The sequence below is a fragment of the Nannospalax galili genome, unplaced genomic scaffold (assembly GCF_000622305.1).
Source record: "Nannospalax galili isolate Female #2095 unplaced genomic scaffold, S.galili_v1.0 scaffold279, whole genome shotgun sequence".
NCBI classification, from domain to species: Eukaryota; Metazoa; Chordata; class Mammalia; order Rodentia; family Spalacidae; genus Nannospalax; species Nannospalax galili.
The window spans coordinates 511705-538100 of NW_008343971.1; the positions used below are offsets into that span (position 1 = coordinate 511705).

Genomic DNA, 26396 nt, shown 5'->3' on the forward strand with positions numbered 1-26396 from the left:
CCTAGAAATGCACCAATGTTTTCTGACCTTGGGCAAAAGACTCACTTCATACCAGAAATGGACAGAGAAAGACATGTGGATCTTGGGAAGAGAGTTCTGTGTCTCTAAATGAGCATATAAAGTACTGAGAAACTGAGTATTTTTTTGATAATGTGTCAGGGAATAGTAGGGATCACAGAATGGGATCTATGCAAATACAGCAACATATATTTTGTACTACATCAGGAATGACCATTATATTCCAAACAGAATATATGTCTCTTGGACACATTTTTGAAGTAAATCCAAGACAATAAATTAGAACAGGCTATGTTTGACATAGCATGCTAAACTAGGAGACTAAAAACCCATATGCAAAAAATAACCTTTAATTTATTGAATGGGAAGTAAACTTGGGGGAAAAAAGTGGGATTTAATTGTAAGGTCTGTTTAAGAAAACTATAAAGAAATGTTAAAGAAAGGGAAGAATGGATCTCAATGAAAACATACTGTTAAGAAATGACTTGACACCATTATTTTTATGTATTTCTTAAATGCTTGTATTTAATAATGCCTGATAGAGAATGTGTATTTATATTCTTACACAAAATAAATTAAAACTTCTGAAAGAAATATATGCCAACTAATATTACAACAAAATATTTTGATTACCAACACTTTTTATTTTTAATTTTTTTTAACTTTACAAAAACTTTTTGAGAATTTCATACATGTATATAAGGTGTTTTGATCAAATCCATGCCTACTCCCTCCCATCCAACTTTCCCTCCTCTGAAGAGGTAACCCCAAAATCTTTTAAGGATTAGATATAAGCTCCCAAATACTTTTGACATTTTTGGCCTTTGGAACAGAGTATATTGCCAACAGGCCCAAGGACATTTTGACTTTTAGCCCAGAAATCAGCTACATTTCTTTGGGGTCTTTTTACCCTAACTGCCTAGCCAATTCTTACCTCCTATTCTTATAATGCCATCCTCTTAAGTGGTTACCCAAACTGCCAATAGAGAATAGGGACACAGACTACTCTGGCTTCTGCCATGCTGAACAGGGATGCAGGGTGAGGCAATTGGAGTACCCCTTCAGTGGGTCTATATAAAAGACCCCCAAATCACATAACTCTTGTCTCTAAGGGGAGAAAAAAAGTCCTTGAATCACAAGTAGGAGATGTGAAGGACAAGTAAAGGCAAGAGTAATTATCATTACAAGTTCTAGACAGGGAACTAGAAAAAAGTCAGAGCAGGGCAATTTTCCAATGTTCATATAAGAATCCACAGGAGTTTCTTGACAAGGGCTTCCAAAAGCATTTTAATGTTAAAGACAGAACACTACATGATTAAATTAATTATATATTATAGAAATTGAAACATTAGAAGTGCATATCAAAGGGCAATCACACATAAGAATGGGAAGAAATCATTCCAGAGACAAGAAAGAGCATGAGCAAGTGTATACCACTGAGCACGTTTTATAACCAGAACACAAGCCATGGTAAAACAAAGAAGTCTTGGCAGGAAGGCTACTGGAGAAGCAAACTGGAATATCATCACAAACAATGTTTCATGAAATTACACATTGTTGCAAGTAAGAATTCACTTAAGAAAAGTGGAACAAGTCAGGATGACTTTCGAAATTTCTAAAACCTTGACTTTGGAAACTTGCTTAAAGTTTCCAAGTATGTTGCTGTCTATGGACAGATGGATAGATAAATAAGTTATGAAAACCGACAGAATGTAGAATGTGAATAGGTGGCTCCTGGTGGGAAATTTAGAAAAGAAATTCATACTTACACATATGTAGGGGTTAGTGAATGTCCTCAGATGACATGAGTAAGGCAGTTGGCAGACAGTGTGGAAGGTTAGAAACTGAAACCAACAGTTTCATTTCAAGAATACACAAGTGTAATTTTGAAAGGACATATGGACAGTAGGATATAGGGTGAACATAGCAGGAATTTAGGTGAGGAATTTTGGCTTAGGGCAGGCTAGATGGCTCAGCAGGTAAAAGCACTTGCTGCCAACCTGAAGATACCTGTTCAACCCTTGGATCCTATGTGGTGAAAAGAAAACCAACTACTCACATACACCACCCATGCATGCATGTGCACACACACACATACACTACACCACAAACACTCCTCCACCACACACATACACATACCACTAACATACATGGTACACCGACAGTAAATAACTAAATGTAAAAAGTTAAAGATATCAGAGGCTTAATCTCTTATGCTTGGAATCATTGGCCCTAAATATTTCATAGAACTTAAAAATTTCAGGAATGCTTAAAGATTATTATTGAAATAAACTAAAAGTATAAATTACTGTCAAAGCAATGAGCAACATAGAGCCCAGGAAAGAAAATGCACCTCCTGCTCAAAATGCAGAGGATTTAAGAATGGAGAAATAGAGATTTATGTCAGAAATCTTCAAAGAGTTAAACTGCTCAAGTTACTTTGAAAAGGATACAACCATTGTAGCAAAAACAGATGCCAGTAAAAGAAAAATTGAAGGATAGTCTCACTAATCTCTTGTGCAAACATCATATGGGAATATCACATGCATGTATGAATGTGTGCATGTTTGTAGAGTGTATGTGGTGTATGTGTTTGTGGTGTGGTGGTTGTGAGGTATGTGTGTTCATTGTGAGTTTGTGTGTTGTAGTGTGGTAGTCTTTTCAGTGTATATGTGCTCATTGTGGGTATCTGTTTGTGATGTGTGGTGTGTGTGCTGTGTGATATGTATTTGTGGTGTGTATTATGTGTATGATATGTGGTTGTAGCTTATGTATATGTAATTAGTATGTTTTTGAGGTGGGTGTTCATTGTGTGGGGGGATGTTTGTGGTGTACATGTATGTTTGTAGTGTTTACATGCTTGCGTTTTATAGTGCGTATTTGTCTTTGTGTGTTTGTGGTGTGTGTGTGTGTTTGTGTGTGTGTGCTGTGTATTTGAGTGCATATTTGTGATGTGTGCAGTTCTGCTTCATGTGGTGAGCCCCTGAGTGGACACAGAGTCCAGAGAAAAACTTCCTGTCTCTCCAATTTCTCTTCTCCAGAACTGCCTTGAGATAAGCTCTCACTTAACCAAAAATACATTAATTCAGGTAGGCAGCGTGGGCAAGAAGCGAACTCCCAGTATCTGCCTGTCACTGGCCCCCAATCCTGGGGTTACACAGAAGCACAGGCATGTCTGAATATCTCTGCATGTGCTGGGAAGTCACACCCATGTCCTCATGCTTGCACAGCAAGCACCTTCACACACTGGCCATCTCACCAGCCTTGATGTTACTAATTTCACCTTCAAATTCATTTCAACGTGAAGTTTATTTTAGAAATATAGAGGTGTTGGAAGCATAAGTATTTCACTAATTAAGGTCAATAGTTGTCAAGTTATTAAAAGGAGAAGACAATAGAATCAAGTGTAAAAGATACCTAAAAGTGAGCATTGTGACGTGCAGTACAGAAACCTCCATACACACAGAAAATGCACTTTGGGAAAAGTTTCCCCAGATGCTTAAAACTGTTTTCACTTTAGTCTATCACCTTTCAATAATATATGGAGAGGAATATTTACTTGTGTAATTCATGCCCACATAGATAATGTTGTTTATTTCATCATGACTTGTTGTAACAATGATAGATAACCAAAATTTATAAGAGAAAAAGAAACATACATTGTGATACTCCACATTGTTTATCAAGATAGCTAAGAGTAGTGAATTTGAAATACATTGATTAGTCTCAAAAATATAAATGCAAGGCCTTAAGTCATAGGTACTGTATTTTCACTTTTAATAATTTTTAATTTTCAGTGCCATTGTTTTTATAATAGTACATGTATGTTCTAAATATATGAATATATATATATATATATCATTTATACATGCCCTCAAGTAAAATGAAAAATAATCAGAGAGACCTATAAAAATCCTGGTATGGTGGTGAAAATCTGTAATTTCTAGGATCCAAGAGGCTAAGAAGCCAGACTGGGCTACATAGTGAGTTCAAGGGTTAGCCTGACTATGTACCTAGACCTTGTCTCATGAAACAATTAAAATTGAAAATTCAGAGTTTCTGAATCTTTACAGCCTTTATATATTTACAAAGACATGTAAAAATATGACAATATCGTTACGCATTGTAAGTGCAAGTTTTCCACTATATTTTTAGCTAATTTTTTTAAATATTAAAATAAGAACAAAACACTTTGGATATGGTATACAGCTAGAAACTGCGGAGGACTGTATGTTGGACACTGCAACAGTGATCGTGCTGCAGACTCAGCTAGCCAAATGTTTTATAATTTGTAAGTAGACATAATTTTGAAATGCTTTGTCAGAATAATTAAGAAAGTGTAGTGATTGACAGGATGTAAAGTTTCAGAAGACTGAGACAATAATGGAGATGAATAGAAAAACCAAAACAGGAAAGTTAATCATCAATTCTATTATTTAATGCAGGTCAAGTATGATTTTGTATCCAAATGTCAATGTACTAGAGTCTTAAATTAACAGAGATCATTAGAAAATAGTTGTCCTAAGTCCCATGAAACAAATACATGAAAGGCAAATGAATTCATGGGACTGAGATACAGCGATGGGACAGCAGTTATATGGAAGAAAACTGTAAATCAAACGTTTGAGAAATCAGGTATATGCATAAACCAATATTTATAAGTGTATAAATAGGAGGTTGAAGAAATGGTTCAGCAGTTAAGAGCAATAGCTGCTCTTACAGAGGACCCAGGTTCGGTTCCCAGCCCCCACATGACAGCTAACAACTGTTTCTAATTTTAGTTCCAGGGGATTCTGAAACCTCTTCTGGTTTCCACAGCTATCAGACATTTAAGTGGTGTACATATATACATGTAGGCAAACATTCACACACATAAGATAAAAAGTAAATAAATCTTTAAAAATTAAGTGCATATGAAGATATTTAATATCATCTATAGAAGAGAATTTAATAGAACATAAAATTAACCATTTTAATGTATTAAATTCAATAGCATATAAAATATTATACAATCATTATTGAACTCTAAAATATTTTATTGCCTCAAACGAAATTCACATCATCCTTAAATAGTTCCTCTTCATTTGTCAATGCCTCAACTTGATAACCACCATTATTGTCTTCTGTGCTTATACAATCTGAATATTTAGCATAGATAAAATGTCCCCACATGACTTCTTGCACTTCTAGCTTCTGTGTGTCAGTCCTTCATTTTTCTTCCTTCCATGTCTGAATAGTCCAGTTAGCAGTGCCACAATCATTTCTTATATTTCTTATTGAACTGTTGTGATTTATGGTTCTTAATCAAATTTAGACCCCCGTCCCCAGTCATGCCTCCCCCATCCCCCCACCAGACCCCATGTATTCTGCCATACATGTTAAGTCCTACTCATTCAGGCATTTGTACCAAAATGTCCTTAGCATAATTTGTCCACTGGAGTCTAGTCAGCCAATCTACTGATCATATGTAGGTCATACTCTCCCTCACCGAGCAGCAATCAGTTTCCAATAGTTCTCAGTCTAGAGTCAGCCTGCCACCTATTTCTCTCTTTCCCTTTGGGCCACAGTTTAATCAGTTGGCATCAGTCCTGTGCTCAATGCCACCACTGCCATAAGTTCACATGTGCAAGCTTCCAGTGGCATGGAAGCCTCAGCTTCCCTGTGTTCATGAACCAATGCTGGCTCTTACAATCTTTCTGCCCCCTCTTCTGCAATGGCCTCTGAGCCATGGGTGGGTGAGTTTCAATATAGGAGACCTGTTCTCCATTCTACCCTCTCTTACTTTTCTAAACAGCCAGCTGTGACCTTCTTTGTGCATTGCACTCTTTTGTATAAAGAAGCTTTCATAGTGAGAGTTGAGGGAGGTGTTAGTTTTCTCTCTACGCTTTGTTCCACTATGCTCCATTAGCCTTAGGTGTCGCAGTTCAACTGTAGATGTGCAACCTAGTACTGGGGATCTCTCAGACGTATATAAATCTGTGTCTGACTAGATGTGTTTCAAGTTCTTGCAGGGTAGTAGACTAGTCTGGGTGAATGGTGGGACAGGATACTTGGCAGGCTGGTCAGGTTAGTAGGAGGCCTGGTCTGTGTCAGAGAGGTTAGGAGACAATGGATTCTATGCTAGGGAGTTTAGCTAGTTTGGGTTAGGAAGCTAATACAGGGATCTGAGGTGAAGAAATTGGAGCCTGCTGGCAGAGGACGGGGTGTGATGGATGTGAGGAATTCACAACCATTTTTTTTTAACCTTCTGAATGTTTGTTTGCTACTTGTTTTGGATTATATTTTCTTGTCATTATTATTATTATTATTGTTGTCTTTTTGAAGCAGGGTCTCCCTGTAGCCCCAGCTGTCCTGGAACTCATTAAGTAGACCAGGCTGGCCTTGAACTCACAGAGATCCGCCTGCCTCTTCCTCCCAAGTGCTGGGACTACAGGCGTGCACCACCAAGCCCGGCTTCTTGTCATTATTTTAAGTGCCAGTGTTTTAGTGCATATTTAATTTAATAGGTATTACATATTTAAATATTGATATATAACATACAATATTCCTCTCCACAATAATTAACTTATGGATTAATTTGTCAATGTACTGGGAGAAACACTGAAAATATGAGTGACTACCAACACAGTACAATTTGATTAATTCCTCCAAAATGTTTCCAAAGTCTTCCAAATGTTTTTCACATTTATGAACAAATGACGCAAAATTTATACCTCATTGATTTGTTTCTTTAGTTTCTGGTGTACTGCCTTTTCCTTGTTGAAAGTCAATGTGCTTTTTAATAACACATTTACAATTTATAAGATATTAATTCAAATATGTGCAGGACACAGTTAATTATTAGTTTGTGTGTTTGTGAGAGATAGAAAGGGGAAGGAGGAGGCGGAGAAGGAGGAGGAGGAGGAGGAAGAAGGGAGGAGGAGGAAGAGGAAGGGAGGAGGAAGGGGAGGAGGAGGGGAGGAGGAGGAGGGAAGGAGGAGGAGGAAGAGGAGGAGAAGAGAGAGACAGAGAGAGAGAGAGAGAGTTGGCCATCAATTGTAGGCTTTGTGGGAAATAGACAACTAATATATCACCAATTCACCAATATCTTTAAAATATAATTCATGAGGTTCACAAAATTCTGTTATCCCTAAAACAGCCATACCCCAAGCTTCCTGCCAACCCTTTGAGATGTATCTTCAAAGCCACTATAATGGTTTATATGACTATTGCTGAGACACTGACATGTGACTCTTTTGAGAAGCCCACACCCATACTTGGGTGTGTAGTACATTTTCCCTGAGTGGGACAATTCAGATAAACTCATGCTTAGAGCTATGTTAAAACCACTTCTCAATTCTTCAAGTGGCCCATCCAGAGACATTTGTATGTGTGGAAAAGTAAAGGATCTCAATTTCATCGGAGTGGAGATCTCTGAAAAACTCCCTAGCTTGCTGCCTGTGGGAGCCTGGAGCTGTGACTCCAGACAGTGCCCCACTGCTACTGACAAGTGAACTGACATTCAACTAATACACACAAAACAATATTAAAATCTCTTTAATAAAGGAACATGTGATTAGATTCTCGATTCTCTGGTTGCCTTTACTCATCATTTGGAAACACAGCTGCTCATATCTTTGGACTAAGAAAGCCGAGGTTCTTGAAAATTTCTATGAATGATAGACCCATGGAAAGTGACAGCTGGGAGAAAGATTTAAAGCAAATGACCTGAGTTCTTCAACTTTTTCATTCAGAATTTAGATTAGAAATTCCCCAGGGAAAGTAAATAAGGCAAAGTGCCTGTTCTTATCTTCTAACTTCCTAAGAAATTAATGACTAATAATCTACTAATAAAATAAACCTTTATTTGATTTTCTTACGACCATGTAAGTATGGCTGAGGCCATTATGTAAACTGACCCAGATTCTATGAATGTATTTTGAAACAATTCTTTGTCTTTTCTTGCATTGATTGTGAGGCTTTCACTGTAGATTGAACACCCCATTCATTTTCACTGCCATTCATGAGGTGAATTGATATTTACGTTTCTTAAGCATTGAAATGCCTCAGTTTCCTCATTTTTCAGTTAAGATGGCTGCCATTTTTTCAAAATGTTCTCAAACAAAAGCAAATAAAAGAAGAAAAATAGCACAATCATAAATGGAAGCCTTTAAAGATGGAAGGTACTGCAGATTTGACAGGTTTTGAGATGCATTACATAACACCAAAGTTGTCTCTTGACTTCATCTAACATTCTCTACAATAGGAACATTAAAAATGTTTTTGAGGTTGTTCTAGTTGGAAATACTCTCATAAGTATTTCTTAAGCAATGAGGACTCATTTACTCCAATATATTCTTCAGGTTTACATGCCCCATCAGCTCTTAGAATTTACTCCCTAGAGGGGATCCTGTCCCACTTCAGAATCAGGGTTAGTGAATAAACCAACCAAACACTAGATTGTGTCTGAGGATGCCACCTTTAGTCAGCCCTCTTGAATGAAGTGGCATCTGGAAGTTTTCAAGGTTTTCCCAGGCTTCCAGAAGTTATTATAATATTTTAAAATATATTTTTTTGTCAACTGCTTACATGGAATCTATGTATTTTTCCATCTTTTTAACCTATTACAGAGAGGCTAGAAATATGGCTCAGTGATTTAAGAGCACTTACTGTTCTTGGAGAGGATCCAGGTTCAATTCCTATCACCCACAAGGCAGCTCGCAACCTCCTGCAATTTTACTTCCAGGGGATCTGATGTCTTCTTCTGGCCTTCTCAGGCATCAGATATGAAATACAAATAATAAATCTTTAAATTATAATATCTCAATAGATGATCAGTAATACAAAGACTGTGATACTATATAATAGACGATAGATTTTCAAATACAGTCTTTATCTCTTTTAACCAATCTAAAGAAATTTAAAACACACCCTTCAAACTTAATAGACATGAAAGTAAAAGGAGGGTGATCGGATAGAAGGAGGAAAATAGTCAGGAGAGAAGTGGGGAGCACTGCGAGGGTGTGGGGCAATGCAGAAAGGGGAGCATATTAGAAGAAATTATAACCTCATGTATGACAATGCCATAGTGAAAACTATAATTTGTATACTAAGGTAAAATTACTTTTTAATGAAAAAAAGATGAATAAATAAAATTTCCCTCCTTGGTCTATTTTCCTCCTATAATTGGTACATCTTTCCCTTGTCCTTTGGACTTGGCTCCAGTCTAACAATGTCCCTGTTGGATTATTTGCATCCAATTGTTTTATCCCTTCTTATAACTTGATAAATAATGAACATATTTCTGGTCTGGAGCACGTCAGTCCTAGAGAACTGTCATTTTCCCTGAGTATGTCTGTGACAGTGTTCTTACAACAGTAATAATGTCTGAAAACACTTAAAGCAACCTGGATAATCACTTAGAAAATTTAGGTCTGTTCCATGGTCAAAGAATTAAAAATTCTTTATCAGTTATAAATATATAAGGAAATGCAAAATCAGTAAAATTCATACTTAGGCAAATATAATTTAAAACATTAGAAACATTGATAACATGAATTATTTGTAAAACATTTATCAAGTAGGTTATTTTTTGTTGAATGACTTATAAGAGAAGGAGGGTATTTTTCTACACCTGTCTGCATCTTCATAATACTTTCTAAGCTTGGTTCTGGTTTCATAATTTTAACCTTGACACTTCTAGTTTTCAAAGTCCATTAATGAGAAGATAGTGTTGATGTCATTTCACTTCCATTTGTATCTCGTCTTTCAGTACCACCTTTAAAATGTATGTTAGCTGTGCGTGGTGCCGCACACCTTTAATCCCAGCACTCAGGAGGCAGAGGCAGGTGGATCTCTGTGAGTTCAAGGCCAGCCTGGTCTACATAGTGAGTTCCAGGACAGCTGGGGCTACAGGGAGACCCTGTCTCAAAAAGACCAAAAAAAAAAAAAAATAGTATTCTAATTATTTAAAACAGGGCTAGAGATGGCTCTGTGGTTAAGAGCATTTGCAGCTTCCAGAGGACCAAAATTTGCTTCTCATCATCCATTTGGGGTAGCTCACAACCACCTGTAGCTCCAAATCCAGGAGACTCAGTGCCTTCTTCTGGCCTCCTCGGGCATCTGCACACAGGTGTGCATATACCCACAAAGTGATACACATCCTCATAAAGAATCAAATGTAAAAAAATTCCAGTTTCTTGGATACTTATGTAGAATCTTACCGATGTGTTAATATCAATGTCCCCATGATTATTTTATGGCACAGTTTTTCTTTTACTGATTAAAGCATCTGATAATGGAGGTGAAATTGCAATGATTAGCTTGAGAACCGCTTTCTAGTATTTGAACCACAGTAATGGTAATCATTTGCATTTTATGAAAAAACAAAGGCAACCCTACAAGACAGACTCTTCAGTTATGATTGTGACATCCTGGGAAACCAAAAATCTTGGCCAAAACTAGCAAATATAATTTGTAGAATCTGAGGCATGTGATATAGGTGACAGAAATTGCTAATAAATCCAAAACATCAAGTGAAATATTTCCTAAAAGCATGAAAAATTTTCATGGTAGGCCATCAGTACCTCCGGAGTTTCAAATTCATTCTTTTGTTTCCACATTGTCTACAATTTGGGAGGCTGCTGTTTTATCTACCACTTGTATCTATTATTGTTTTCTGAATCCCTCACAACAGTTGAAATGCAGGCTTTTACCAAATGCTTCCCCAAGCAGAAACATACCTAATCACCCATCCTACCACCAGAGTGCTGATCCGTGATACTGCTTAGCAGGGCAAGTGTAGAAGCAGTGGTTTGTTTGATGGCTGGTAGGGGTTGCTCCAAGTTTCATATCAGCAGTATTTTGATCATGGTAGATTTATTATGAGTCAAGAATCCTGGGAAATAACAGATAGTTTATCCAATGTTCCAAAGGATCTTTTGGTGTCTTTATCTAATTGATTAATCCATCTCTGCAAAGAAATAGTTGGATTAAGTTTCTTTCTACTGAACTATGTCTACTGCAAACCAAGATGCAGACGATTTATCAGTAGCACATTTTTGATATTCAATCTTTTTTTCTATCCTAACTCTTAAATTTGGATTTAATAATCATTGAAGAGTCACCCTTTATTTCTACTACACTGTTTTCTATTCCTAGATTGTATTTCTGAAAGCAGTTCTAGAGAAAAGAAAAGCCATTAGTAATAAAATAATAACTTTCTTAAGGGAATGACAACTTTCATTCTCAGAGTTTATTGTAGTCAGCATAACTGATTAGCCCTTCCTTTTCCGAACTATGATAACCAATCCAGGTTGCTTCTTCCTCACAAGTTTTCTATTTTTCACATCCTTCAATTTAACAATGTCATCATGAAAATGTCTGCAGAAGGACTGTAATGACTGTGAGTACTAACATTTACCCAGAATAATCATGGCACATGGTCTATGTTTAATAAGTAACAGTTCTACCAAATATCAAATTACCTTCCTTCTCGGCCCTTTTTCTTTTCACCCCCTGTATGTCCAAATATTTTAAAATAGTTCACCTTTGCTATTTTGTATTAAATAGGTTGCAACAACATAGAGTAATGACTCAGCCCCAATATTCCTAATAATAATTAAGCTCTTCTTTCAACCCACACCATTGGGAGTTAATGTAATGTTTCATTTCCAGTCATTGGCTGCATAATTCTGCAGTTCTCTGTGTGATGTATTGTCCAAGGTTTCCCCTTCTGATTACAAGTGGTCAGAATGGTGAACATCAATACCCTAGTGGTCATATCAGGAGACTCTTTTGTAGGAAAAAAATACAAGTCTCCCTTGATTTTTCTCCAAGCAAAATATTTTTATGCTTCTGGTTAAACTCTTTTCATATCATGGTGGCTCGTGCTTTTTTTTTATTTGTTTTTAGTGAAGTGTAGAATATAATACAATGATTAGCACAGTCCAATTAATACATTCTGTGTATGGTTTCAAATACTAGGTCTGCTTAGATTTTAAATACATTTATTTTTATTGAGAGTTTCATACACATAAATAATGTGTTTGATCAACTCCTCCCTCCAATTCCCTCCATTCCAACTTCTAACCTATGTCCCTGCCACTATTCCTTCTAAATTTCATGTGTTTCTGTAAAAATTAAAAAAATAATCATAATAAAGCACTTATTCAATTTATGTATGTATATGGGTATGGGAAAATCTATCTGAGCACATTTATCCTCTCAGAAACCTCTTCCCTAAAGAAAACTGATTCTCACTCTCCCAGCAGCCATAAATCACAAATAGCTTCTAAGCTTGTGGTGAGAGAGTAGGAGCCCCGCTTTAATTCTGCTTCAATTCATGCGGGGATTTTGGCTGGCTTGATCTTGTGCAAGTTTGTACATGCAGTCACAGCTGCTATGAAATCAATATGTAGTGGCCCTTTCATACCCAGGATATAATCTTTCAGACATCGTCTACCCATCTACCCCCTCTGGCACTCACTGTCTTTCTTCTTCCACTTCCATGATGATCCCTGAGCCTTGGAAGTAAAGGATACGATATAGATGTCCCATTCAGGGCTGAGTATTTCACAGTCTATTATGCAGAATTACCAATTGTGGGTTTCTGTATTAGTTTCTATCTACTGTGAATAGAAGATTCTCTGATGAGGGTTAAGAGATGCACCAGTCTACTGACATAAATACAAGAACTTAGCAGGCAATTTATCACTATGTTTATTTAGCAGATTAATAGTATTAAGTTGTCTCCTGGGGCCTATGACCTATATTCATGCCATATTGCATGAATGGGTAGATCTTGCCAGGACAGTCACTGCTTGAAGGATTGAATCTTGAAGGATTCACATCTAGGTAAGTTTAATGATTAATTTTCTCTTCAGGTAGCATTCATAGCACCTTCCAGCACTATGAAAGCAATCCATTAGAGATGAGGCTTTAAAGTCAGCACTAGCTTGATTTCTCCTTGTCTGTTTTATAGCTCATGTACATAGCACCTTCAATAACAGGGTTTTGCTGTCAAGCTCTGGTGGGTAACCAAGAAAAGGTACAGTGTCCAGTATTGTTTTTAGGGTCTATGTGTCCCATGATCAACAGCTTCCAAAGAGGGAGTTCATCTCTAGCACTGGCCTTTACTTTGATAGCCTATGGTGTCTAGTAGTAGCAATTTCCCTCCCACTGTAACGTAACTCATATTAATCACCTTTTATAATGTATTTGTATACACTTTTAGAAGCATGTCTGGTATATATGGGCATGTGTATGTCATGGCACACTTGTGGAGGTCAGAGGCCAACATGCAGTGAGGTGGTTCTCTCTTTTGACCAGGTGGGTCCTAGGAATTAATTCAGTTATCAGGTTTGGTGGCAAGTGCCTTTACCCCCTACGCCATCTTGCTTGTCCCTAATTTTAAGAAAAATTAAAAGTATGTCTTCATTGCATTTGCTAAAATAAGAGAATATATGCAATATAAGTTTCTGATATAATCAGAATGAATTTAAACTTGAAATAAAATTGCTTCCTAAGTTCCCTGGATGCATAGAATGAGATATTGCTAGAGGTCTAGGTTGTAAGCCTGAGCTTTTAAACAGTAAGCCATCTGTCTAGTTCTGAATGAGATAACTCTCACTGAGCTCTTATTACATTACCATCTTGAAAGTTGGTAAGTGCTATTGTGGGCTTGGTTATCACATCGAACAAAATGTTTCATAGGTATGGGCCTGTGAAAAGAAAGGTGGTAAGGATTAAAAGATGACTAGCTCAATGGCTTAATGTGTAGTAGAGTCATCTGTGCAGGGCTGATGGTCTGAATTTGCTCCCTTGATCACACAAGAACGGCAAAGATAACCAAGTTCTCCCAAGAGTTCTCCTCTGATGTCCAGACATATGCCCTGACACATGTGGAGAGAGAGAGAGAGATTTTTAAATAGAATTAGAGAAATTCAAATGAAATTTTTCTCCTTCAGAATACACTGCATTTTTGAAATATCTTGTTTCATTTTTAGAAGGGAGCAAAAATTTAATATCTCCACATTAAAGTAAAATAAAGTACTGAATTGTATATGACACATTAATAAAAAATTCCAAATAAGTCATAAAAATTTAAAGCACTGTGACTGTTACATTTTATTTGCAATATTAGCTTGGGGTAAACTATAAATTAAAAAATGACAGTAATTTAATTAAGTAAAACACAGTAGACTGAAACATTGGTTACCCTGTTGCTCGGCAGAAATCAAGTGAAGTGATTCAGAGTTATGGACCCTACTTACTACACTGATGAAATATTTGACTTTGGAAATAACCATGTTGCTCTTGGCCCCTGTTGTCCAGTTCAAGTTAATATATAATTCACTATATTGGAAGGAAAAGCAAGTCTCAGATCCCATGGTTCAGTTAAATTATTTTGGCAATTATGTTACTTAAATATGTTCAAACATAAAGCAAAGAATAAAGCACTAATGTGATAGCTTTTATATAACTATAAACTAAAACAAATGTATACATTAAATAAAAGAAAAGCTATAAAACCAATAAAATGCAAATTAACAACATTTGTTTAAAATGTCAGCTGAGAGTTTTACTAAACCCAATTGCTAACCCACATAGGGATGTTTCACTGCATGCCATGTTGCAGATTCTAAACTGTCAGCATTTCTCCACTTCCCAGGGTCCTCTGAGGACTCAATTTCCCACAGCATGATTCAATCCAAAAAGGCTGGAAATTTTGTTTGGAGAGCGCTCTGTGAATCAGCTGGCTCTCATTTGGCAAGCAATCATCTTCCACGTATTAAGTTCAGTACTTTTCTTTCTTCATTACTCTAACACAATGACAGTCATATTTATAATGGCAATGTGATTGTAAACACAAACAAAAATGTCGACCCTTACAAAGCATGAGGTTACTGGATAAAACTTGGTCATTCCAATAATTTCAACATGCTTAGATTTTTGTTAGATCATTAAAATAAACACACATGTGCACATGCACACCTGTGGTTTAAATCACGCAATTATTTTGGGTAAGACTAGGAGCAGAATAATGAACAAACATATGGTAAATACAAAATGTTAGAGAACAGTAAATGAACACAGAGCAATGAAAATATACCTACTTCAGTGTAGGAATCTATGGAAGGGGTGTTAAAAGTATGCCATTGTACCCCTGAGGAACAGATCCTCAAACGACCTTAAGAATAAAAATAAATCGGTTTATCTGGACCAACTGTATGACCTTAAATAATGAAAGTATAACCAAAGATTAAATGGGCCAACATAATTTCATTAGGGCCCATATTTATAGCTAACAAGCAACAATGCCAGACAAGTGATACCTTCTTTTGAGTTGTTGGCCAGGGTGGCCAAAGGGATTCCCAGATAGTAACCCAACATAGAACTGGTAAAATGAACAGCAGACCCCAATCTTATCCAAAGGAATATAGACAATTGATTACCACTAGATGAGGAAGAGCTGACTAAAACAAAGACCTCTAGATAGGCTGACTAGATTCACCAGAAGGGTAAGTAGTGGGGAATGGCTGGGGTGCCGACAACACAGCAGACAGTAGCAGGGATATCAGAGTATAAGGGCTCTAGTCGGGGGAGGGAGGCTATGGGAGTCTGCTACCTGGGAAGTGGGTAAATAAATAAATAAATAAGAAAAACAAATAATTCTTCAAAGCATGAAAATTTGCTCCTTAATAATTAGTAGATGTGAAAAACATTACCATTAAAATCTACCTGATGACTTTATATCCATGCTCAGATGCCAAGGTGCTCAGAAAGTAACCAACTGTGACTAGTAATAATCAAATATATAGAGATTAGAAACCCATGTCCATCTTATTGTCAATTGTATTAAAAATGAATTTTTCTCTATGAAACTGTACTTTAATAATGAAATGGAGATCTTTTTTAAGGTTTAAAACCTCACTTAATTTTATGTCTTATAGGGTTTATATGGAGTACAATATTGTATAACTGCATTAATTCAACTATAAACCTAAAAGTTTACAGCCAATTCTGAAAGAGATGCATCTTAGCTCTGGAAATTGTTATTGAATATGTGAATGTTGTTGTAATGAAATGCCTCTTCTAATTATATGGTTACTAAATAAATAATTTTTAAAAAGTATGCCATTGTAGAAAACTTTTAATTGAGCATTGATCATTTATCACATATAGTCAGAGAATCTGGCATGTATAGCTGTCTTAGTACCTTTTCTTATTTTTGTTTACTTTTTAAACATTTATTTATTTACTGTGTTATGTGTCTTTATGAATCTGTGTGTGCCGTGCATGTGTTCATGCTATGGTACACATGTGGCAATCAGAAGACAACTTACGTGATCCATCTCTCCTTTAATCATCTTGGATCTAGGATTTGAACCCAATTCTTCAGGCTTGACAGCAAGCACCTTTACCTGCTGAACTATCAGGTCAGCCTTCTTAGATACTTTCCTTGATTGTATGATCAAATACCTGGCAAAAATCAATTTATGGGACAAGTGTTTATTTTGATTTATGATTTCAGAATAGAGTCTGTCATGGTAGGGAGATACATATTCAGAAGTGGTATGTTAGGATCCTACAGAAATTCTACTTTTAATTTTGAAGTCCCTCCATACTGCTTTTCAGAGTGGCTGCACTAGTCTCTTCCACCCAGAGTACAAAAGTGTCCCCATCACCCTTACTAGTATTGTCATCGTTTATTTTCTTATGAATAGCCATTCGGACTAGAGAGAGGTGGAAGATTAACGTAGTTTTAATTTATCTTTTCCTGATGAATATTTTTCATATATATGTATTGACTCTGTGCTCCTCAGCATTTTTATTATTTTTAAGCTAGTATGTACTTCATGTTTTGGGGATATTTTATAATTTAATTTTCTAATTTTACATTTATTTTTGATTATATGCACGTATAGAATGCATTTTAATCATCTTCAAGCCATATATCCCTCTCATATCTGTCTCTGGCTCTTACTGACTCCCTTCTACCCAATAGTCTCTATTCTACCCCCATGTCTTGTGTGTGTGTGTGTGTGTGTGTGTACTTATGTCTGCATCTTACGCAAGTAATCACACCTGCTGTGTGTTCATAATTTCTACAACCACATCATGTCCAGAAGACAGCATTTCCCAGCACTCCTCTTCTCTCTTCAGTCCTTAAACCTGGACTCCCCACCCCACCCCATGCTGCTCCATGGGTTTTGGAGGGGATTATATAGGTGTCCTGTTTAGGGCTGAGCACAGTCACTTCTCCTCAGCATTTTTACCAGTTGTGAGACTGTATTAACCATTACTTTCTGTAAAAAGCAAACTTCTCTGACACAGACTGAGAGCAAGCATAGTCTATGAGTTTTACAAAACATCATCATTTGAGACCTATTTATTTCATTTACCCATTTCTTCACCGATTATTTACCTTTCTGATGTTTAACTTCTCTTTTTTGCTATGGATATCTTTTATTTTAAAATTTAGGTGAAAATGACTTTCATTGAAATATAAGACCATCAGATATTGAGAAAGTTGTAGCTTAAAAATATTTAATTGAACTTTGGAATTTTCATATAATATAATTTGATGGCATTTAGATCCCCTTCCCTATCTCCATTTCCCTTTATTTATCCCCTGCCCAATTTAATGTACATATATACATGTGCACGCACACACACACGCACACACTGCCTATAGTCTGATTTGTGCCTCCAAATGTCCTTCAATGTGGGTTCACCCACTAGATATAGATATAGATATATAGCCTATTGGAGTCTAATTTGTGCCTTCAAATGTCCTTCATAGTGTGTCCATCCACTGGAGTCTGGTTAAACTACCGACAGTCCCATGCTTGAAAGAGACTATGTCTGACTTCCCTGAAGCTATCACTTACAAAAATTTCCTTAGGTGAAGTTGGAGCTTCTTCAAGTTCCTCAGCTCTAGGTTGGGATTTTTTTTTTCTGGTTTCAGTTTGTGTGGGAGTTTCTTTATGAAATTATATATCTATATATAGAGAGATATATAAAATATTATATATAATAAAAATACATATAATATATATTGCATATAGTCTTTCTGAGACAGAGTCACTCAATAGCCACAGTGGTCTGAAACTTGTTATAGAGACCAGGTTGGCCACCATCTCACACAGATCCTCCTGTCTCTGCCTCCTGAGTGTTGGAATTAAAGGAGTCTGTCACTATACACAGCTCATCTGTATATATTTTAAACACTAATGCTCTGTCAGATGTACAGTTGTCAAAGGCTTCCATTTTGTAGACAGTATATTGACATGATTGTTTCTCTTACTATGCAGGAAATTTTAAATGAAATCCAGCATCCATTCATGTTAAAAAGTTTCTTGCAAACAATGTGAAGAATTCAATTTAATTAGAAAATGAAACCCTACCAGTGACAATACGTGCAATGCTGAAAAATTTGATGGTTTCTTCCTGAAATTAGGATGTTCCTTATGACATCCCTTCTTTATATGTAACATTGTAATGAAAGTCAGTCACAACATTAACATGAAACAGAAACATAAGTATATAGAATGGGGAGAACAGGGAAGAGAAATCATGATGGAGAAAATGTAGGATAATCATCACAAAATAACAACAATACAAAATAACAAGAGCAAGAACCCCAAAATCCTAGCAAGGAGGCAGGATTATAGCTGGGTCGGATGATAGAAGAGATTGCACAAAGTCAATTTCTTTTCATTGTGTTGACAGTGACCAATTGGGAATTCAAGTCAAGAAAGTATTATCACTTATATCTATAAATATTCCAAATGAAATATTTAGGTATCACTATAAGAATCTGTAGAAATTTTACATATAAAGAAAACTATGAGTTAGATGAAAGAAATCAAGGTCTAAATAAATGAATAAATATCCTTTAGGAGTCTATTTTCTTAGGATGTCTTCTCTTTATAAATCGTGAAGTAATTCAGGCTTAGGAAAAAAGAATGATGTATGTTCTCCCTCATATGTGGATCATAGCACCAAATCCTTACATGTGAGTATGTATCCAGATGTAGCTGCAGGAACAAGAGGAGAAATCAGGGAGGTAAAGAGAAAGATAGAACCTGAGGGAGAAGAACAGTAGGAGACAAGTGTTACTAAGGGAGAAATGGACAAAAATGGGGCTACTTAAATGGGGGGGGATGGTTATACAAGAACCTTGGGGATAAAGAGAAAGGAGCTCCAGAGAGGTGGGACCATAGGGAAGGGTATTATCAAGGGAGAAATGGGGAAAATGGGGGCATCTTAATTGGGCAAACCATGGTATAAGGGTTAGACAAGGAGAGAAAGGGGAGAAATAAATAATGCTTGGGTGGTTTTAAAAAACAATGAGGGAATCATCTTGGTCCAACAGCCTAATGACAAATTATACATACAATAGTGCTACATGAGTCCATGTGTATAGATAAAGGCTACATAACAAGAAACAGTGCCAGGCAGCAGAAATCTTTCTTTGAGTTGTTGGTCTGGGTGGTCCAAGAGATTCCCATAATAACATAGGCTATTGCCATAGCCCTGGATTGACTCACAGAATTTGAAGGTAAGACCCTACTGCTGAGGACAGAACCTGCTTCGGACACAGGGTTTGGAGCAATAGAGCTGCAACTATCCTGAAACCACTTCCCCTGAAGCCGAGCTCTCAAAGCTTTGGAGAGCACTGTGAAGGTGCCAAGGGAAAACATCAATGAATGGTTTAACAACAGCTTCAAGACTAACAAACCACATCAGTGGCCAGCACACCACACCACATTGCTGCAGTAGTGGTATTTTTATCTGGGGGTAAACAACAGCTGCCTAATTGGACTATAAGGCCACTCGATGGGCAGAAACTCAAGTGTGGTACTATGAACATAACCAAATACTCATGGCTGGAGTGGTCGAAGCTCTTAGAGAAAACCCCAAGACTGTCACATCCCTCCCTAGGCTAATGCAATTTCTTACTATGTGCAAATTATGTAACCTTATAATTACAGACAAATATTCCAGTCACCACTCATCAAAGAAGCTTATTTTACACCAGTGGGAGACTATTACCAAGTACTACAACTGGTCACACACAGACATTGGCTATGAATTTCCCAGGCCTAATTGATACATCTACAGCACACCCTGATCATGTGATTCTATGGCAATGGTGTTAACATACACAAGGCTCAGGGAACATAGAATGGGGCTAAAGAAGAGGACACCAATGAATCTCTCTATTCTCATTAATGAAGCTCCCTTGGGCAACAGAGGGCCAGGAACACAAAAGGTTACAAATGGTCAAAGTGTAAAGACTAAGAGTCTTCACAATGCTGGTCCTTGACAGAATTCCTATATTAAACTTCACCCACCCAGGGCTCACGGACCATCACAAAAGTGGGGTGGAAAGATCATAAGAGCTAAGGAGGAGGTACAGGACCATATTGAAACAGAGTCCTATAAGCTTCTGAGACCCTGATCATGTGATTCTATGGCAATGGTGTTAACATACACAAGTCCCATGCAAACTCAGGCAGACAAAATCAGTGTAGAACTGGAGAAATGAACTGCAGACCCCAATCTTAGCTGAAGAAATATTGGCAACTGACTACTGCTAGATGAAGTTGAGCTGATCTTCCTAAAACAAGAGATTCTAGGTAGGCTGACTAGACCTCAGTGGATGGACTTGCACTGGGGAGTGTCTTGGGACACTGACTTGACACAGTGTGCCCTAATACAGATGACAGTGCATATAGGTTCCATTTGAGGGGCTATAGGAAGGTGCCAGTGGGGATGGGGGTATAAACATGATTAAGATTTTTCTGTATGAAATACAAAAAATTCAATAAAAACAAAAGTTTTTAAAAAACTAAAAAAAATTTAAAAGTAATGTAAAAATGGACAGTCTACTAAAAGTAATCTACAGATTCAATGCAATTCCTATTAAAATTCCAAGACAATTCCTCAAAGAAATTGTACAAATCATCATCTCCAATTTCATATAGAAACACAAAAAACAATCCAGGACAGCTAAACAATCCTGATCTGAAAACATTACCATCAGTGCTTTCAAAGAGTGTTACATTGTTATTGTAATAAAAATGGCCTGGTAATAGCATGAAAACAGATACATTGATTAATGGAATTGTACTGCAGACCCAGATTTAAATCTGCATATTTATAGCCACCTGAATTTTTGCAAAGGGGCCAGAGAAGCACATTAGAAAAAAAGGCAGGATCTTCAACAAATGGTGCCACTCAAACTGGATAGCTATGTGTAGAAGAATAAACTAGACCCCCATCTCTCATCTTGCACAAAACTCAACTCCAGATAAATCAGTGTAAGACCTGATACCCTCAATCCAATAGAGGAGAAAAAAAGAAATACATTGAAAGTTTTAGGCAGAGGAAAGGACTTTCTGAACAGAGCTCCCTATATTCCATGATTTAAGAACAACTATCAACAAATGGGACCTCATGAAATTAAAATCTATATAGCAAGGAACACCATTATTCAAATGAGGAGGCAGTCTATAGAATGAGAAAAAATATTTACTAGCTATATATCTGACAGAGAGTACCTAACATATACAAAGAACACAGAAAACTAAATATAAAAAAAATAATAATTGGTACAGGAATTAAACAAGATTCTCAAGAGATGAAATGTGCAGAAATAAGATGGCAGCTTAATGAGGTGTTCCCCTGGCAACTGGCCTCCCAGGAGACTGAGTGTGTGTGTCCCAGACTATGTGAGGAGTCTTATCGTGCAAATGAATATTTTCTTGACCATATGTGCTTCTATATTGATCTCAAAATTCTGTACTCAAGACTTGGCAAGTAAGATAGAAAATAATGGGAGAGTCAAGATGTTGGTAGCATGGCTATAGGTGCTGGAACAATGGCAGTGGCAAGCCCAAGAACTTAAAACATGATTCCGTAAGAGGCATCTCATCACTTGTTCTCCCTGGATATAAAGGAAGGTGCCAGAGCAGCAGACACCAAGAGGGTCAACTGGATCCTTGACCCTGAGGAAGAAAACACTTGGGCAGGCCTTGCCACCACTGCCTGGTGGGCAGAGCCTGGCCTGCTGCTCGTGCCTGGTTGAATGTGGTGACCCCCTGCCAGCCACATGCCTGGGACCCCTAACTGCCAAGTTTAGGTGAGGGACAAGGCATGGGGTCATCCAGGATGTGGTTGCAACCATACCGCTGTGCTGTACCTTTGTGTACCTCTTTTGCCTTGGCCTTTGGAGAGGCCACTGTATATTACATGCAAGGTCAGTCAGCCATTATCAACATCTATGTGTGTTCAGACCTGGCTGCAGTTCACAGCAGCAGTATGAACCTGAATAGTCTTCAGATGTCAGAAAATAAGCTAGAAGACACTTGTGTAAAGCTCTTGTGTGAAGCTATGAAATAATCTCAACTGCTAGAGAATCCTGGGTTGCAGGCCTGTGAGCTAAATGCTGCCTGCTGTGAGGACTCAACTTCTTCTTTACCCACAGTAAAAACCTTGAACCACAGTGGGGTGATTGTACTGAATGAGACCCTGAAACAGCCAAAGTGTAACCTGCTTTCACTCAAGCTGCAAAGAACAGATTTGGATGAAGAAACCCAAGACTTTCTGATCACTGAGGAAGAGCAAAATCTGTACTTGACAATCCTAAGCAGTGTGTAAAAGAAACAGAAAACAAGTGTGAAAATTCCATTCCAAGAAACCTGGGCATGTTCTGACCGAAAAACACATATAAAGGAAAGAGAGTAGTTCCTTACTTTGGCCCATCTGTGTGTAAGAATTATACATTACTGACATTCTAATGAGATATGATTTCCCTGGTACCTTGTTCCCATGTATTGTGTAATATGGATGGAGATTTTCATTAGCTAATAGAGAACATGAAGTTCCAGGGTCTGAGGGTGGGGAGTAGAAAAGTGAGTCTGGGAATAGGGGAGTGGATCTGAATATGATAAAAATGTATTGTATCAGATTTGTGAATTAATAATTTTCTTTAAAAAAAAGACAACCTAGCAAGGCAGGGGAATCAAGTCAGTAAGCAGTGTTCCACTATAGTCTCTGCTTCACTTCCTGCCTCCAGGTTACTGCCTTGAGTTCACGCCTTTGCCCCCTCAATGATGGGCTGTAAGCTTTAAGCCAAATGAAACTTTTCCTCGCTGAAAATAAATGCTGAGATGTAAATGGCTGAGAAATACATGTTTTTTTTAATGTTCAACATCTTTAGCCATCTGGGAAATGCATATTAAAATTACTTTGAGATTTCATCTTACCTCAGTGAGAATGGTTAACTTTCGCAAACAAATACTGTCAAAGATGTTGGGAAAGGGGTCTTATTCAGTCCTAGTGGGAGTGAAGCTCTAAAATTTTGAGGAATATTAAAAGTATAGAAGTGAAGACCAATCCAGGAGTTTACTCAACTCTAAGACTTACTGTAAATCTTCAGGAACCAAAAGTCTTTAGATAAGTGGATCCAAAGAGTTTCCCAGAAATAGACCCATAAAAGTAAAATCAATGATCTTTGGGCAAGAAGAAAAAGTGATATAAAGAAAAAAAAAGTATTGTGATGGATTACAGCAATTGGGCAACCATTTGAAAACTAATTTAAATAAAGAATTATGGTTTAAGATTAAATCAAAATGAGTCTAAAACTTAAATGAGCAATTATTCAGGGTCTTTTACTTACTTTTTTATTACTATTAAATTTGTTTTTGTTTGTGTGAAGGGAGAACAGCACATACTACATTATGGTTATGGCTGTCAGAGGACAACTTCTAGCAGTTAGTTTTCTCCTTCCACCAGCCGGGACTTGGGATAGAACTTAGGTTGATAGGTTTGGTCATAGGTCCCTTTAATGTCTGAACCATTTAGCATGTCCCACTGATATTTTAAACTTTTTATTTTATATTTGGGGCTAGAGAGATAGCTCAGTGGTTAAGAACGCTGTTCTTACAGAAGACCCGGGTTCAAATCCCAGCACCCACATGGCTACTAATAATTGTCCGTAACTCCAGTTCCAGGGGATCCAATGGTCTCTTCTGTCCTCTGCAGGCATTGCACAACATGGGTACACATACCTACATGAAAGCAATACATGCATACACATAAAATAAAAATAATAAATAAAATATTTTAAAAAATAAATTAAAAAGCCATTTCATTACATTTTACTTATTTTTGTTTGTGTGTTTGTGTGTGTGTATGTGTGTATGTGTGTATACACATGCTTGTGCCACATTGTGTGTCAAGGTCAGAGGGCAACTTACAGCAGTTTCCTCTCTCCTTCCATCACACTAGTTCTGGTGTTTGAATTCAGGTCATTGGGCTTGGCAGCAAGTGCTTTTTCCCAATATACCATCTCATCCTCTCTGACGAAGAGTTTTTAAATGCAACAGCTGACGTATGAGCCACCAAAATAAAAATTTTTATTAAAATTGAAACTTTCCCCCCCAAAGTTAGTATTTCAATGATTATACACCCTGCAACTTGCAGGCTGCATGCATCTTTAGATATCTAAGAATGTGGAAGACCTCATCTGTATAAACAGTGTCAAGTTGCAATATCAAAAACTTGGACACCCATGCTTGAATGTAAAAAGACAATCTTTACACTGAGAGAAAAAAAATTGCATACTACAAAGAATACTTAGGTACAGGCCAATTAAAAATGCGCCAAACAGGACCAGTCTGCTCAGTGTCCACACTACCATCTGTTCCCTTCCTGAGTGGTGATCCAGCTGCCAGAAAATCACCATGACCTAAAGTCCAGGCCAAAGAGATCTTTGACACTCCAGAAATCTCACTGTTGAGGTTGAGCTCTACAGTGCAAAGGTCTCTTCCAAGATGCTGAGCCCAGTTGTGCCTCAACTGGTATGTAGGAGGCCCTGTAAATCCGGTACAATGATAAGATGTGCTACGTGGGGAAGGGCGTCGCAAAGGCTATTGAGCACACATCAATAAAACTTTTGCACTTGCTCTGGTTAGCAAGAAACTGAACGTCGTAGAACAGAAGACAGACAAACTGACGGGACTGAAAATAAATCTCAGTTTTTTGCAAATGCCATCCTGGGAGTATCCCTGGCTGTCTGCAAAGCTGGTGCTGTAGAGGAGGGCGTGCCCCTGTACCGACACATCGCCGACCAGGCCAGTCTCGGCTTTCAACGTGATCAACAGTGATTCCCACACTGGCAAAAAGCTGGCCTTGCAGGAGTTCATGATCCTCCGTCTGGGTGCTTCCAGCTTCCGGGAAACCATGTGCATTGAAGCAGAGGCTTACCACAACCTGAAGAACGTCATCAAGGAGAAGTATGGGAAAGATGCCACCAGTGTTGGTGAGGAAGGCGGGTTTGTGCCCAACATCCTAGAGAACAAAGAAGCCCTGGGCTGCTGAAGAACGCAACTGGGAAGGCTGGCCTCACTGACAAGGTTGTCATTGTCATGGACGTAGCTGCCTCCGAGGTCTTCAGGTCTGGCAAGTACAACTGGGACTTCAAGTCTCCTGATGACCCCAACAGGCACATCTTGACTGACCAGCTGGCTGACCTGTATAAGTCCTTCATCAGAGACTATGCATTGGTGTCCATCGAAGACCCCTTTCACCAGGATGACTGGGAAGCTTGGCAGAGGTTCACAGCTAGTGCAGGCTTCCAGGTCGTTGGGCACAATTTCACAATGCCCAATCCAAAGCAGATTGCCAAGGCTGTGGGCAAGACTCCTGAAACTGCCTCCTGCTCAGAGTGAACCAGATTGGCTCTGTGACCAACCTTGTGCAGGCGTGCAAGCTGGCACCATCTAATGGTTGGGACATCATGGTGTCCCATTGCTCTGGGGAGACTGAGGATACCTTTATTGCTGACCCGGTGGTGGGACTCAGCAATGGTGTGCCTTGCGGATCTGAGCTTCTGGCCAAATATAATAAGATCCTCAGATTTGAGAAAGAACTAGGCACAAGACCAAGTTTGCCCGCAGGTCCTTCAGAAACCCCATGGCCAAGTAAATGATGGTCCAGTGATCCCTGGAGCCCTCAGTCACCACCCACTGCTGAGACCCTATCCCTGACATGGAGGCTGCTCGAGGCCAGCCCAGTGTTTGCCAGGTCTCTGTAGTTAGCTCCTGCCACTGCCTCCCTAGAGGTGGGAAGCCATAGCTGTCCACCTGGAGCCCTGCTGGAAACCCCAGCTCTGTAATCATATGAGTGGTCCAAATCATTGTCTCCTCACTTTCCACCTAGTGTCAGCAGCCCTTATACCTCAAAGGTGGCCACAGGCAAGATTCCCAGTGGTTCTTTGTGCAAAATGAAAGCCTCAGTGACAAAAACCAAAAAAGAAACAACTACAGGAAGGAAACATAAAATGCACCAAACATCCTCATCAAATGGTAACAAGATGACAAAAA

At 38.0% G+C, this 26396-nt stretch overlaps 1 pseudogene; it reads left to right on the forward strand.

Annotated features, from left to right (window-relative positions):
* Nucleotides 1-16780: 16780 nt before the first annotated feature.
* LOC103739806 lies at nucleotides 16781-25998 on the forward strand (annotated as a pseudogene).
* Nucleotides 25999-26396: the final 398 nt, after the last annotated feature.